Below are 15,584 nucleotides of genomic sequence, written 5' to 3'. Positions count from 1 at the left end.
GTAAGAGCGTGTGCCCCACGTAGGCCGAGTCCGAGTGCAGTGGCCCGGGTTTGAATCCGACCCGCAGCCCTTTGCTGCGTGTCATCCCCTCTCTCTCCCCCCTATCCTGTCTATCTGCTGTCAATATCTAATCAAGTGAAAAGTCCCTTTCCTCCCCCCCCCCAAAAAAAATGACAGATCAAATCTTGACTCACTTGAGCAATAATTCCTTATTTTTTCCAATACTTTTCTAAAATCCACAACAACTAAAGCTGTAATCCTACATCTGGGAATTGACCCATACATGTTCCTCGTCCTTAATTAAACTATCACAGCTGCATAGTTTCAATCCTAAACTTTAGTATCCCAAGGCATGAGATTTATTGACAAGATCAATCTTTTTTGATGCTGAGGCACCGAAACACAGTTCGCCATCTGCCTGTACTCCTCTTTTTGCTGACATTTGGTCAGCGACCTTTAACCTGGCAGGGAAATGTCATGACACCAAAAGTCACCCTAATATACAGACCCTTAAAAAACCTTAGAGCCATTCAAACTGACAGGGTAGTGTTGAATCCTAATGTGTTGTAACACAAAAACAGCCATCTTCAAATCATTCCTTCCTCAGAGAAAAGTCATTTAATGACCAAGAACAGGCATAGTCGGCTCTTGCATGGTTTTTCACTGGGACGAGTAGATTAGGGCGGTGCTATGGTTTTTACACGCCAGGTGCACACTTCATATGAGCTCATATCAATAGAGGAGCGCTGACAGCGCAGGAGGGAGGGAGGAGGGTCTGTGATACATGAAGGTCAAAATCGATACACTCTTATCCGTTTCATTTTAGTCACATTAAAGAGGGATTTAGAATGGACTAAGAATCAAACTATTTCATCCGGTGCTGTGTCTAAAAATTGTCCTTATAGGGGGAATATCAATTTTGAAAGTGTAAAACAATATTAGCTTATCTGTGCAATTCTTCAGCAAGGCTAATTCAAGGCCATGCCAGGTACTCAGTGATTGCATCTCTTTGTACTTGCAAGTGTAGAGCCAGTGGGTGGTGCACAACTAGTGAACTGTTAAAGCATGCTAATATTTGGACTTTTTTTAGAATTCACTTAATCAACCAGAGATGTTCTCGTCCTTCCTCTGTACTTTAAACAAAAGCTTAGTTCAATGATATATAAAACAAGGGAAAAGATATGGCGAAAGGGGGGAGTTATCACTTATTATCAATGATGTATAGCAACCGGTAATTGTCCTCACAAGTAGCCCTTTATACAGGTTTTGCTTTGACATGTTGCACTGGAGACATTTTGTGTCACATTAAAGTTTAAACAGTGCCTGAATACCTGAACACTTCATGCAGTGAATGCCAGAAAATGTCTGTGTGTACACGAATCAATGGATAACATTTTGTGATTATTTCACAAACTGCCGTGAGACTGGGTTGAAATATATGCTAATTGCAACAAAATATCAGCTATAAACAATTTAAATACAAAATGTGTGATATTAGTGTAAAAGACACAGAGGCAAAGTTGAAGCTTACAGGCGGCCTGATTTTTCCTGATTCCATTTCAACTGATTTCAGGGCTTAAATTCGACAGGATCTTTAAGCAGCAAGCACATATAAACTCAGAACATTTAGGCTACGCTCAGACTGCAGGCAAATACAGTTTGTTTCTCAAATCAGATTTTTAGACTGTCCGCACTGGTATTTGCAAGTGATCAGATCAGATTTCTGTGTCCAGACAACACCAACCTATCTGCATGAGTTGCCGGGGTAACGATGTAGGCGCTACCATAGCACTACGTAGCTATGCTGGTGATGTGTCTTTCCAACAGCTAGGTAACTAGCCAGCTAGCTGTCCGGCCGCTAAATGAGTAAAATGAAACAACTCAATGCTTCATCCACACACTCTTGTCACAGTGTAGGAAAGCACATTGCTGCGTCAGTTGAGTGACAACTTTGTTTGCTAATTTTTCTGTAACGTTAACCAGTGTAGCATGACAGCATGGCAGAATTAGCAAGCTAACTAGCAAGCTGCCTGCTAGTTAGCTAGCCAGGTTGCTAATTCCACCATCCTTTTACGCTACACTGACTGGTTACAGAACATCAGCCCAGCGGTTCCTTCCCCGCCGGTAGGAGAATATAGACTACTAGCTGCCGTGCGCTCTCCTCCCAGCGAAGTAATCCGCCAGCCGGCAGAGAGTGATGTGGAGCGATCATGGGCTGCTAGCTAGCTAATTCTTGTCTCATTGGTGGTCAATTAAACAGTGAATGGCAGGCTCTGTAGCTGGCGTCAACTCTGACATGAGCAGCCAGAGCGCCCGGACTAAGACAAATCTGTAGAAATACGATTGGGATCACATTTCAAATCACCTCCAGATGTGCTTTGGAGCCGATTTGCAAAAAACACATGGCATGCTTTTTTTTTTTTTTTTGCTGCCCAGACTTTCTAAAAATCAATCTGGACACCCCAAAAAGAATTGGGCTGGCAGTCTGAACAAGGTCTTAGTCTCAACACCTATTAATCACGCTTAGCCTACCTGTAGACAAATTATACAAAAGTAATTAGTTAATAAATCTGAAGTGCACTGATTGAACTCCCCTTCCGCTTTAATTATTTACCTGATGAAGGTCTGAGAGCGAAACGTTGTATTTCTCTTCTAAATAAATGATTGCTTGCGTAATGGTCAGTGTGCAGGATTTTCTCTAAACTTTTTGATCTGCCACTTTTGATCATAGCCTATCCTACGCACCTGCCCAACAAAAGAGGTGTGCAAAAAAGCTTTCCTACGTTGCTTTAATTAGTACCAAATTGTATCTTTCCAGGAAACTTCATGGAGATTTTTAGGCAATCATTCAGAAATGCCAGACCCCTAAAATAAAGTCTTAACCATTAACACAATTGAACAACTGATACACTACTCTATTGTCAAACATTGTGGGGACCAATTATTGCATCTTCCAGAGTGGACAACAGATCAGGTCAGCTGAGAGGCTAATGCTGTATTGAGCTTCGGACAGGCCGTGGGTCAAGAGGCCCAGCTGGCTCAGCTGCTCCACACCTGGGGTCCTGCAAGGGTGGGCTGGGGGGGAAAGTGGGTGGGTGGGTGACGGATCTCAGCACTCCTCTCCACCATGAAGAGGTACCATCATCCCTCATCGAGTCCATCTATCCAACCTCCAACACCTCATGAATCACCCCCCCCCCCCAAACCTCCCTCTCTGAGGAGTCTGCTGATCAACTGACAACGATGACCATTAGCAGTCCTTCGTTCATTCCTGTCAACTGTTTTCCTTTGTCTTTTCACTGATGTCTGACATTTGGGGAATTGCAAACCAACACAGTCCATCTCATATTGCTGAACACACCTAATGGGGGGGGGGTCTGATTTGAGATAATATCAAAAGCTCTTTCTGTAATCAGGTACATCTGTTTGCCATGTTAACTCGCATAAAATCTCACAATGTGCTGTCTTGCAATAAAAAAAACAACCTGAATAACTAAAACAAAAGCACCACATTTAAGATTTTGATTTATGAATATAATTTGTGATGACATTGCAAACTATATCATCACTGAGCAATTATTTGCTTCTTGATTTAACATTCATGAGATGTTAATGAGCTGAGAAATGTCCCTAATATCAAAAGCTGTCTCTGATATTTAGATTTAATTGGCTAATGGTACCCAGCTGCTGACCGTTTTGTGTGGCATACAAAAAACGTACAGATGCACAGCTTGGTACATCATTTTCTTTTTTCCCTCCAGTCATGTAGAACTGCTTCACAAACAAGGCAACATCTGCAGACAAGGCTGATTTTCAAAGAGGCTGTGCGGATTATTTTTGGTACGCTTTGATTAACACAAATTCAAGAAGCTTAAATCGTGCAGTAAATCACAAACTACGAGGCACAAACCGTTTATTTAAACCCAAGTCACATAGGACCCACTCAAAAAGTATATATGGATTAGTCTGACTCATCCAAAGACATAGCTCTTCACTGTAAGTAAAGCAAGTACTGGATGATGCATTGTCACTCCCTATTGTTCTTCTTAAGTGCTTGAACTTAAGGATTCCCTCACTCCGGTCCCCCCCCCCCTCCCTTCAGATGCAGGGAGGCGTGACATGACTTTGGCCCTGACCCTGGGCCCTACCTGGATGTTTTGTTTGGAGCGGGTGGAGATCAGATGTTTTTGGCCATTACATCGCCTCTCATTATGTCTCACGTCTCTTCCAAATAAACCTAATGAGACAGTCTTTAATGTCCAGAGTCCCTCTCTGCCCTGATGTAAGGAGGGTGGGTGTGTGTGTGTGTTAGGGTGCGTCGAGCCAAATTACCCGGACGTCTCGTTCAGTGATGGCACCTGGGCCCTTGTCGCTCGGGGGAGGTTAGCTCAGGGTAGGGGAATCCACTGGGGGTTAAGCTGGACCCAGCTGGAGGAAGTTAAAGAGCTAAATGCTGATTGGGGCTGGCTTGGATAAGAGAGGCGTTTGAGTTTCGGCATTAGGAGGACGGGGCACTCATGGGGTTTCTTTTGTTTGAGGACATGTGGAAGAATCCAAAATAACTGTCCTATGGAAAATTCCAGAGTTGAAGTGAATGCATTCATTTAGGGATGGCTGTAAAAGTTTAGCAATAGAACACAGGAGACCCAGTGCTAGAACTCTGAGAGGTCAATACTGTATTAGTGACCTGCAAGTACACAACATAACATTAAAAACACATGTTTAAATGTTGGTGGACATGCATTGAGGCTCAAACTGATCAGCATCTTGCTGTGTGTGTGTGTGAGTGTGTGTGTGTGTGTGTGTGTGTGTGTGTGTGTGTGTGTGTGTGTGTGTGTGTGTGTGTGTGTGTGTGTGTGTGTGTGTGTGTGGTAATGTACAAATAAAAAGAGACATCAAACACATATATGCCTGTACCCACTTCACATGTGCTAAAGATAACAGCACTGATAATAGAAACTACAGCATTTGGATTATCAATTCATATATCAATATAAATGATATGCAACAACATAGTGCCAGAAGGATGGAGTGTTGCAGTATGTTGCTTCGGTTTACCTATAGGTCCAGATTTATACATGGCTAGTTTTCAAGTTTTTGAGTATTCCATTTCTTCCAGGCCATAAGCGTGCAGAGCACACTAACAGGACTTTCAGGTATCGAGTTCACACATAAAGCTGATAACTTATGAAATCAATTATCACTTACCGTTATAAGTGTTGATATTATGCGTGTGATTTTACAGTAGCCCTAGGCTAAAACAAAAATCCACCAACTTGTATATGTTATATCCTGAAATAAGAAATGACCCGGAGATAGGGTGACCAGACGTCCCGAAAAATTAAGGACAGTCCCGAAATCCAAGCAGTTGTCCCGAATCCTAGTGCAAAAGAAAATTAGAGCAAAGTCTCAATAGCAGACTCTCGAGTAGTTATAGTCTGATAGAACATTAAAAACTGTTTATGGTGATTGAGTCGTCCTGCAGCCAGCTCCCGTCGTCACTTGAGTTCATGATTTTAATCATTTTTTATTTGTATTTTTTGGGTTTACATGACAGACAGTTGAATTCCTGAATAAAAATAATAAATCATTTTGGTGCGGAGTTTCGAAATTCATGTTCCACAGCGCTGCGGAGAAAGGTCTGGCTAGTCCACACAGCATTCTGGTATGGGAGAAAAACGCTAAGTGCCGCACGGAGCCCCGGTGCCTCTGCAAAATAGCTTCGGGAAGGAACTTGTTTTGGTGGAACATGTGTACGTTCAAAGGTAGTTTTAGTCGTGCAACAGAAAACCGAGATTGGACAGATAGTCTAGCTAGCTGTCTGGATTTACCCTGCAGAGATCTGAGGAGCAGTTAACCATAGTCCTCACAAATCCACCGGAGTTTAAAATAACAACACAAAGAAAGCGGAAGGTAATGGAGATCCGGCCGTAAAGAAGGACATACAGCAAAATTTCTAGAGGCAATGGAGCAATCCCGGAAATGGAAGGTCGTGGATATAGACTAGGGGTGGACTGAATTGCATCCGCAGCGAATAAGTATCAGTCAGTCTTCCCTCACACTCCTTAAATCAAACTTAAAGTGAGTTTCCAATCTTGTTGATGGAATCTCTGTGTGGTAATATATTAAAGCCCAGTAGGTGGGACTGGGAAAAGGGCTCAGTTAGTGTGCAAGCATACGGCTATTTTCTGAAGCCAGTAGCCTACATGTAGCCTACCAGTTCAGAACCGGCACAAATTGAACTCGCTAAAGATTGAATTACTTCAAAAAAAGATTGGTACGTTTGCTAGCACTACAAGAAAGATCCCTGCCCATAACTGCATCTGGAGATGTATGAGTTTAGTTGAGTTTGATTAGATATAGGGTTTATTGTATTAAACCTCACGGCCACCAGGGTATGTGCTGGCTTTTTTAGTCTTAGTAGGACGTTACATGTTAAAGCAAAACCGTAAAGTTCAAAACCACAAAGTGCTCACTCTTCAACTGCTTTCTTTCTAATGGATCGACTTCTCAGACCTTTCTCTGTGTGATTTCCTCGCCTGCTGCTGTAAAAATGCAGGGTGTAGAGAGGGGGGCGCAAAGACATGATTTCCACCATGACTGCTCTTTTTCAGCCTGGTGTACTTAAGATGACACATCTAGTGCAATCAGTATCAAGGAAGCAGCCAACGTAATGGTCATTTCACACCTATCTGGTAATGATCCAATAGGAGCACCGTGATGATCGGAATGAGAGGACATCAGAACTGATGGAAGATGTGAAAAGCCTTCTCTAAAACGCATGGCTCATTGTCAAAGACTTGATGAAAAGAGTGAAGGGAGGAAAAGTCTAAAGGACTGAATATGGATTAGCAATTATGTTATTTTACTGCATAATCAATGACCATTTTTGATGCTGGATGATTGTTTGAATGTGATGATACAAGACCACATTGGGCTTTAAGGCCAATCGACAGATGTTGCTGGGGGTTAGCTGAATGGATCAGTCAATTGATCAGTTAATCAATAAATCAAAGCGCACAATCTGTCCTCTTTACTAACAATTAGGTAAGTCGTTATTTTAAGTATAATGTCCATAGCATGTTGCATTCAAGATACAGGATCCATTATGGATCAGTGTGCCTGACACAACTGGTTAAATGCAGTAAAAAACAGTCAGTCCTAGCTACCTTGAAGCTATTTGATATCTGAGAACTTTTAATAATTTAGTCAGGCATGCACACTATTTCATGTTGCATCAATTCATTGCCAAGTGCAGTCTGAGCTGAATCCTTATAGAGACACATTGAAATGCAAAAAGGCTCATATGATGAGTGAAGCTGTTTAGCCATTACATGAATATTACATTCCTGTAGAGCGCTAAAAGGGCCATGTTGGACCAGTGCAGTTTTACAAATCTTTCCATATTGAATCTTTTGAGTATGTATGAGAACTGGCTGCTGCATCAAATTTTATTTTAATGTGTCTGTTAGGCCTGCAACAATTATTACATAATTGTCTAATCGCAATTGTTTTACATAATTGCCGTTTTCTTTGTTTAACCCCAATGAATTGCTAACGTTAGCTAAGGTCCTAAAGGGGATGACTGTTGATGGTAATTGTCAGTTTTGTGTTCATTTAAGAAAAAAATACAATGTTTTATGATAATAAAGAGACGTGGTGTACTTCATAGGCTGTGTTACTACATTATCTGGCACATAACAGCAAGGGCGTTAACTTTGGTGTCAACATGGGGGGGTTGAGATTTTCGCTTTTGGGAAAGATTTGAATTTTTAACGTCAAACACTTCATTTTCAGCATTCTGGTGAATATCTCTGCAACAATTTGTGCCTTTTCTCATCAATGTATGGTGCAAATGTCTTTATTTATGTAAAGGAAATTATAATAAGTTTTTTTAAGGGGGGGGAGGGGGTGTTGCACTGGCCAGTTTTGATTATTATTGGGGGGGTTGTAACTCCCCTATCCCCCTGTAAATTACAGCTATGCATAACAGTGATATAGCTAAAAGATGTATCCTGGGATTCATTCAAAACTTTAATTTGTTTGAAAATCTGAAAGAGACAATTATATTGTTCATCGCAATTATTTCTGTGACAGTTAATTGCACAGCAACATTTGGAATTGTTGCAGCTCTAGTGTAACTTTTGCCACTTTGAACTTAACAAAAGACCTGCAGGTGCTTACCTTATCACCTCAATGGGTGAACACACCACATCACATTTAAGCTGACAGGCCGCACTTTTACTTCATAATCATCGTGTCACTTCATGCGTGTAAAGTAATGAGTTTGGAGCCATAAGTAGGACTTCGCTCCGATACGCTTAACAAAAACACTTGAGGGCATTTCTGGCACTGTCATTAATACTGAGGCTCATGGGTAACAGATGTGGCCCAATCAAAGATGAGCATGGAGACAAAAATAAATCCATCACCCGACTGAAAGGGAAAATTAATCTTGCAGCCTTCAGCAATACAAAGGTTGATTTTTAGACCTTTCGCAAAAACCTTTTTGGAAGATTTTTTTTCTTCATCTGCAAGCCGCTAGCCATTATTTTATGACAATTGTAGCCAGCTGTTTCAGGTCAATGCCATTGCATCGGTGAGGTAAATTGTAATTTCAAATGTTCAGGTGCAGAAAATGAAAAACATCCTTCACATATGAAAGTAGGCAACACAACAACACTATTAAATATACACTCCACCAATAGAAAATCAGCATTCAGCCAAACAGAACTTTCACACTGACATCCTCCCTCCCTCTCTGTCTAATTCAATCTCACCAATCAATTACAGATTGAAAAAGCCATTCATCCCATCGATGATAAGGCCAGGGTTTTGATCATAACCATTCTCTAATTTAGAAAAGAAGCTATTCTCAAACTTCAAATTCATGAGCCGTCAGCAAAGCTGGTGGTACTAAAAGGTGAAGCCAGTGTCCACAGTGTGAACATGCAAATAAAGTCCCATCTCATTAACTTTAAGTTATGTCTCTACATGTTCCCAGAATATAATAGCTGTCTCTTGATGGTACATAGATTAACACAGATCCTCACTATTTTGTTCAGATGTGCTCCCAGGAATATTAAAACACAAATGAGGCCACAGAAGACTTGACCTTACTGATTCTGAATGTGCCAGTGGCAAATCCAGGCAAGGCCCACTTTTCTAACATGTTCAGCATTTCTCATCGAGATCTCAGCCAATTTTGCAGACCAATAAGCCATTTTAAAGAGGTGATTGGATGGATCAAGTGAAATTATTTTTCATGACTTTAGTCAGAAACTTGACAGGAGAGTGCACAGGGCCACCAGTGATCTTCAGACGAGTTATAAGCAGTCCACAGTTAAATTGATCTCCATTGCTTATTTGGTAGTTAAGAAACAGACAAACATTTAAGTTATTACCTAAACTTTCTTTGACTTACTTTACAACTCACTTTGATGTAAAAAAAAAACATGTGAACTAACATTTGCTTGATCAGAACTACCTTAAATGACAGAAACGATCTTTGGAAAAAGAATTTTCGATGTGTACTTCGATTTTTTTATTTGGCCCATGTCCCATATGCTAACACACAGTGGGGGCGGGGTTTAGGACCGATACTGCAGTCACTACTAGGCCTGGCAAACCCGGTTCCTTTTAAGGATTCGGGTTATTCTGAGTCACTCCCTAAACTGAACCGGGTTGTGCGAGTCGATTACTTGAGTCAGTATTGCTAAATCACCAAGGAAACTCAGTCCTACTGCATACACCCACTCGCCACCTCATGCAGCTGTTTACAGGAGAGCCATTTAGTCACGGAAAAGAAAGCATTTTGAGCCGTACTCTTTATTTATTGTCTTAAAGGGATACTTCACCGATTTAGCATTCAGCTTTGTATCAGTAGAAACCCGATAGTATTTCTGAATGACCGTGCTTCCCTCCCTCATGTCCCCCTGAGACGAGAGATCTCTGCATTTGGGGCCTGGAAAAAATCTTCCGATGACATAAAATGACGATTTTTGCGTCACTTTGCCAGAGGCAAAGGACTACAGCCAGTAGTAGGATCTACTTCCGCATGTTTTCAACACGCCCACAGGGGGTTGGACTGCCGAGTCTGGCCGAGGTATTCCGAATGAAAACGACTGTCAGCCATCTTGAAGCTTCGCTAAACAGGCTCTCGGTTTTCAGCAGAAAACATTTACAACAATTATCTGCATTCAAACTACCGGACGTGTGTACCACCGGGATACATCGGTACAGATCGGAGAATATGCAGGAAACGTTATTACAGACGCAATACTCGGCACACTACGTGAGCTTCGCCTGCACGGAGACCAGCGGTGTCGCTCAATGCCGCTAGCCGGCTAGGGGACATCCTCATCGGCTAGGAAAAGCTAACGCTAGCTGTCCACCTGTCCCATCCATCCTGCTTGCAAGTGTCTGCTCATTAAACAACAAGCTGGACTACATCCTCCTTCAACGAAACTCCCAACGTGAGTTCAGTGACTGCTGTGTTTTTGTTGTTGTGGAAACATGCCTGAACAACAGTGTACCGGCACCGGGACTATCCAGCTACCAGGCTGCTCTCGCCGGCCCGTGGAGGTGGGCTGTGTTAAACGGACTGGTGAAGAAATAAAATAATGAAATCCAACTAGCTACTGCTAACTGCTGGTGGAGCTTGTGACTGTTAAATGCCGACCATTCGACATTCCACGCTAATTCACGGCTGTGTTTATACTCTGTGTTTAGCTACACCAATGCTAGCATGCGTTAGCTGAACTTTACGGATCCTGCTTGCAAGTGTCTGCTCATTTAGACCACAAACTGGACTACATCCAACTTCAACGACACTCCAAAAGTGAGTTCAGAGACTGCTGTGTTTTTGTTGTTGTGGAAACACACCCCCAACCGGCTCGTCAGACACCGCCTACCAAGAGCCTGGGTCTGTCCGAGGTTTCTTCCCAAGAGGGAGTTTTTCCTCGCCACTGTCGCACTGCTTGCTCTTGAGGGAATTACTGGAACTGTTGGAATTGTTGGGGCTTTGTAAATTATAGAGTGTGGTCTAGACCTACTCTATCTGTAAAGTGTCTCGAGATAACTTATGTTATGATTTGATACTATAAATAAAATTGAATTGAATTGAATTGAAACATGGCTGAATAGTGTACCGGATTTTTCAGCTACCAGGCCTGCTAGCCCTCCGAGCTAGAGATGCTCTGTCGCCAGGTAAAATAGGTGGGCTGTGTTAACACCGAGTGGCGCAGAAATGTGGTTTGTATCCATTTAACTGCTAACTGCTGGTGGAGTTTGTGACTGTTAAATGCCGACCATTCTACATTGCACGCTAATTCACGGCTGTGTTTATGCTCGGTGTTTACAGCCCACCGCAACGCTTTAGTATGTGTTAGCTGAACTTTACGGAGCCTATAAAGTGTGTGTACTAAATGTAGCCCGTTTCGTATGCGTTTTTATATAATGTTTTTATATATTTTAAATGTGTAACACCACTTGAGTCACGATGAAACGTTGTTTCGTGTATATGGTTGAAATGACAATAAAACATGCTTGAGTTGAGTTGAATGCCTCTGTCTGTCTGTCAAGCGGTAGGCGTGGCTTGGGATTGGACTCAAAGCATCCATATAAGACCAAAACACATTTTCTGGCTTTTCTCGGCCTAGAAGGCACCAATTTCAATTTTCTTTTCACATTTCTACTACACAAGTGACCCAATTTAAAGATATATTCAGCTTTCCAGCGGTGAAATATTCCTTTAACTTAGTGTAGCCTTTAATATATAGGCTTTCAATGTAGACATAGAAACAGCAACGGAGAAATGCCCGTAGTGAATACATTATTATAATTTTTTTAAATCGACTGTGTGCTCGACCTAATTGCATTTCAACATATTACATTCGTACACCAAACCTACAGTAAGCCTAGCTAGGCTACGTGCAGAACATTGTATGTTATTTCAGAAGTGAAAGAATGGCTTTTGTTGTTGATTTGCTTTACCCTGAGCACGAGGAGAGACTTCACTCTCACTTGACTTGTGGAGTTGTTGTTGCCTATGAAATTGTAAGATATAAAGCTTTTTGCAGCTAAGATGGCTAGGACTAGTAGAAGCTAATGTTGCAAGAGGTTTGGGTGTGGCGCTGTTATCATTTTAGATTGAATTGTAGTAGGACTTAACTGAACCGGGTTAATGATACTAGAGAATCGCGACTTGTGAATCAATTTAAAGACTTGGGTTAAAGATCCGAGTGAATCACGACTCAAACAGGTTTAGTCACTACTGCTAGTGTGGCTAATAAAGGCTAAATAATTGAAATAACAGCTGAACACTGTAGTGCATTTGTTAGGGACTCAGTGGCAGAGTAATAGACATTTGGTACACTGGTGAGTATTTATAGCAGCAGGAGGTTGTTTGTGGGATTGAAAATAAACTACAGTGTATGTAACAGTGAACAGTGTGACTCATTGACAATGGAGCTTTATGGCACAGAGGAAGAATATCAGGCTTTGATACACACACAGACACACAATACTAGTTATTAGATACATTCATTGCTGGTTTGAGACTTGTTAGTGCACTCTGACATTAAGGAAAATATAGGATATTACCAGAATTATCATTTAATTTCAATCCAAATATGAGCCACACACTCCAGAAAAGTTTATTTAGTCAAAAAACGTAATTGTAATTGGTACAAGGTATTTCAGAGCATTTCCTGACAGCAGACATGGCAGCTCATTGACAGCTGCAGTTTTGACATGTAAAGATTAGACTGTCCACTGTTTCCTGTCTCTGACCTAAATAGGACAGCTACTGTGTACACCTCATCCAAAAAGGATCTAACTGTCCCTTTGGCCAGGTCAGGACCTCTCTGACCACACACACACACACACACACACACACACACACACACACACACACACACACACACACACACACTGGACAGATGGCAGAGCAGGCTGGAATGACTTGTGGTCCCTGAGGGAAGCCAATCAAACATTGTCATGGAAAAGATTAAGTAAAAACTGACACAATCCATCAATCGGGCCATCAAATGACCAATTATACACTCCAAAATCAATAAGAGGTCTCTCATTCACTGCCCAGTGAAGACGGTGACTTGTTGGACAACACATCACTGAGTGTTACAGATTATACTCTTTTAAAGAAATACTGTCAATGGGCATCTTTCAAAACAATTAGGACAAAGACCCCAAATTCTCCTAGGTGGACAATAAAGCACGGTATATCTAATGCATGTATCTAATAAATCATTCAGCAAACCACAGCTACACAGTCTGTGTATTAACATTATGGCCTAGTCCCCAGCTACATGGGTATTTTTGTAAGTGTCGCTTTATTTATGGATTTTGGCCTTTCAGCCACACATAAACTGAGTTTCAGGTGCCTGAAAATTGATCTTTTGAAAAAAATACTGACCAGGGTGAAGATTTTCAGAAACTGTATTTTCCGTGTTGTAGTGTATGGAAAACTGAATATTGGGCTTGTAACGTCAGAGTATGTGCCGTTATCTCCTTTATGAGGCGTAACAAATGAGGTGACATTTCATGCAATGGTGGACGTGGCCAAAATAGTGCTGGTTCTAACCTTGCTAGAAGGACTTTTTACATAGATGTATAGTTACTCCACTATATTGAGGTACTGACGCTTCCAAGTGTGCTACGGAGCAATCGATGCGCCATTGCCAGGTAGCCTTCCAGTTGTTGCTATTCTAACCAACATCTTCTTCGTCTATTTTAGCCAACATGGCTTTTCATACTCTCTGTGTCAGCAGCGTCATTGTGAGCATGCTACTGTAGCATGCAGACGTTAGCATTTAGCTCAAAGCACCACAGTGTAGAATCAAGGGGGTAAGCGAGCGTCCACAAAGCGTACCTCCTATGGAGCCATTTTGTTGCTAACAAGCCATCACCCGTCGTTAGCATCCCATTGACTGCCATTCATTTTGGCACAACTTTGACAGCGAATAACTTTACATCTGAAGCGTTTAAAGACTCTATTTGTCCATTGTTTATTTCTAAAGAAACACGACAATGTATAAAAGGCTCCATTACCTTGTACCTCACGTTATGGCTCCGTAGCAGATGCTTTTGTAAAAATAGGCTAACGATTGTGTCATAACCACGAGACTTACTGTCACATAGTAGAGGAATTACCAAGGGGCTAATGGTGCGTTCTTTTTGTCTTGTAATCGCGACTAGTAGCTCGAGCGTGACGTCACATCCGTGTCGAAAAACGAATAACCACGGGTTGTTGCATTCTTTTTGTCACACAATACTACGAGTCGGAGAAAAGATGAATTTTTGTAACATTTTTAGTAACATTTAGGATTCTATTCACCCAGTTATTGACATATTACACACATATATTTCACAGTTTGATACATGAAAATTACGTTTTGATTAACGTTAACGTTAGGCTTTCTGCTCAAGACTCGGCTTAAAGCCATTGTTGTCATATAGCAACCGAGCGTCTCTAGCCAATTTCAGCTGCACAAGCTACAAAATAACTAATTAGGCGGTATTTAACTCCTAATAAGACTGTAGCGACATGCCTATAGGTAGCAGTATACAGCGCTATGTTTAACTCCTAATAAGAGTGTAGAGACATGCCTATAGGTAGCACTATACAGCGCTATGTGTACGACTTCTTCATTTGGTTACAACAAAGACAAAAGTGCTTAAAATTGTAGATAACCACAATGTTTACTACGTGTGATGCACGACGTAGCCATCTTTGAAAGTGAGCTCGGGGTCCTCTGAGTTCAGACGACTTGACGAGTCGTAAATACGACCTCGGGGGCGTCCTTTTTGCAACTTCCGGGTCGTAACTCCGGAAAACAACTCGTAAAACGACTTCGGTGGACAAAAAGAACGCACCATAAGCTTCGCTTCAGAACTCGAACCTCCTATGGCGCCATTTTGACGCTACAAAGAGATCACCTCCCGTTAGCATTCCACTAACTAGCATACATTTTGGCACAATAACTTTACATCTGAAGCGTTTAAAGACTCTATTTGTCCATTGTTTAGTTCTAAAGAAACACGACAATGTATAAAAGGCTCCATTACCTTGTACCTCACGTTATGGCTCCGTAGCAGACGTTTTTATAAAAATAGGCTAACGATTGTGTCATAACCACGAGACTTACTGTCGCACAGTAGAGGAATTACCATACAGTACAGGAGAAGCTTGCAGGCAGTTTGGACTTACGTTAGCTGTTTAGGTTTAATTACTAATGTTAACTAGCATGTTCAGTAATTAGCCTGTGCCCATGTTATCTCCTTACATATACCTACGCTCTCCGTCTCTGTAAGATTGGGAATGATTGAGATTTCTCTTGGCACAGCTACCAGAAGACTTACAACTTTCAGACAGGTTGCTCACGTCACATTTACGCTGTCTCTGTCAGTTGGAGGCTGCGCAGTAACGCTCAGCCAGCACCGGAAAAGTGCTTCTAATATCCTTAACTGGTCTCCGTCCAGAGACACGGGATCTGTTGGTCCAGTATATGTCAATGTGTAGAATGTTCAGAACTGTAGGCTATAATGTTTAATTATAAAAAATA

The sequence above is a fragment of the Perca fluviatilis genome, chromosome 16 (genome assembly GCF_010015445.1).
Source record: "Perca fluviatilis chromosome 16, GENO_Pfluv_1.0, whole genome shotgun sequence".
Lineage (NCBI taxonomy): Eukaryota > Metazoa > Chordata > Actinopteri > Perciformes > Percidae > Perca > Perca fluviatilis.
Note: the sequence above shows the minus strand (reverse complement) of the source record.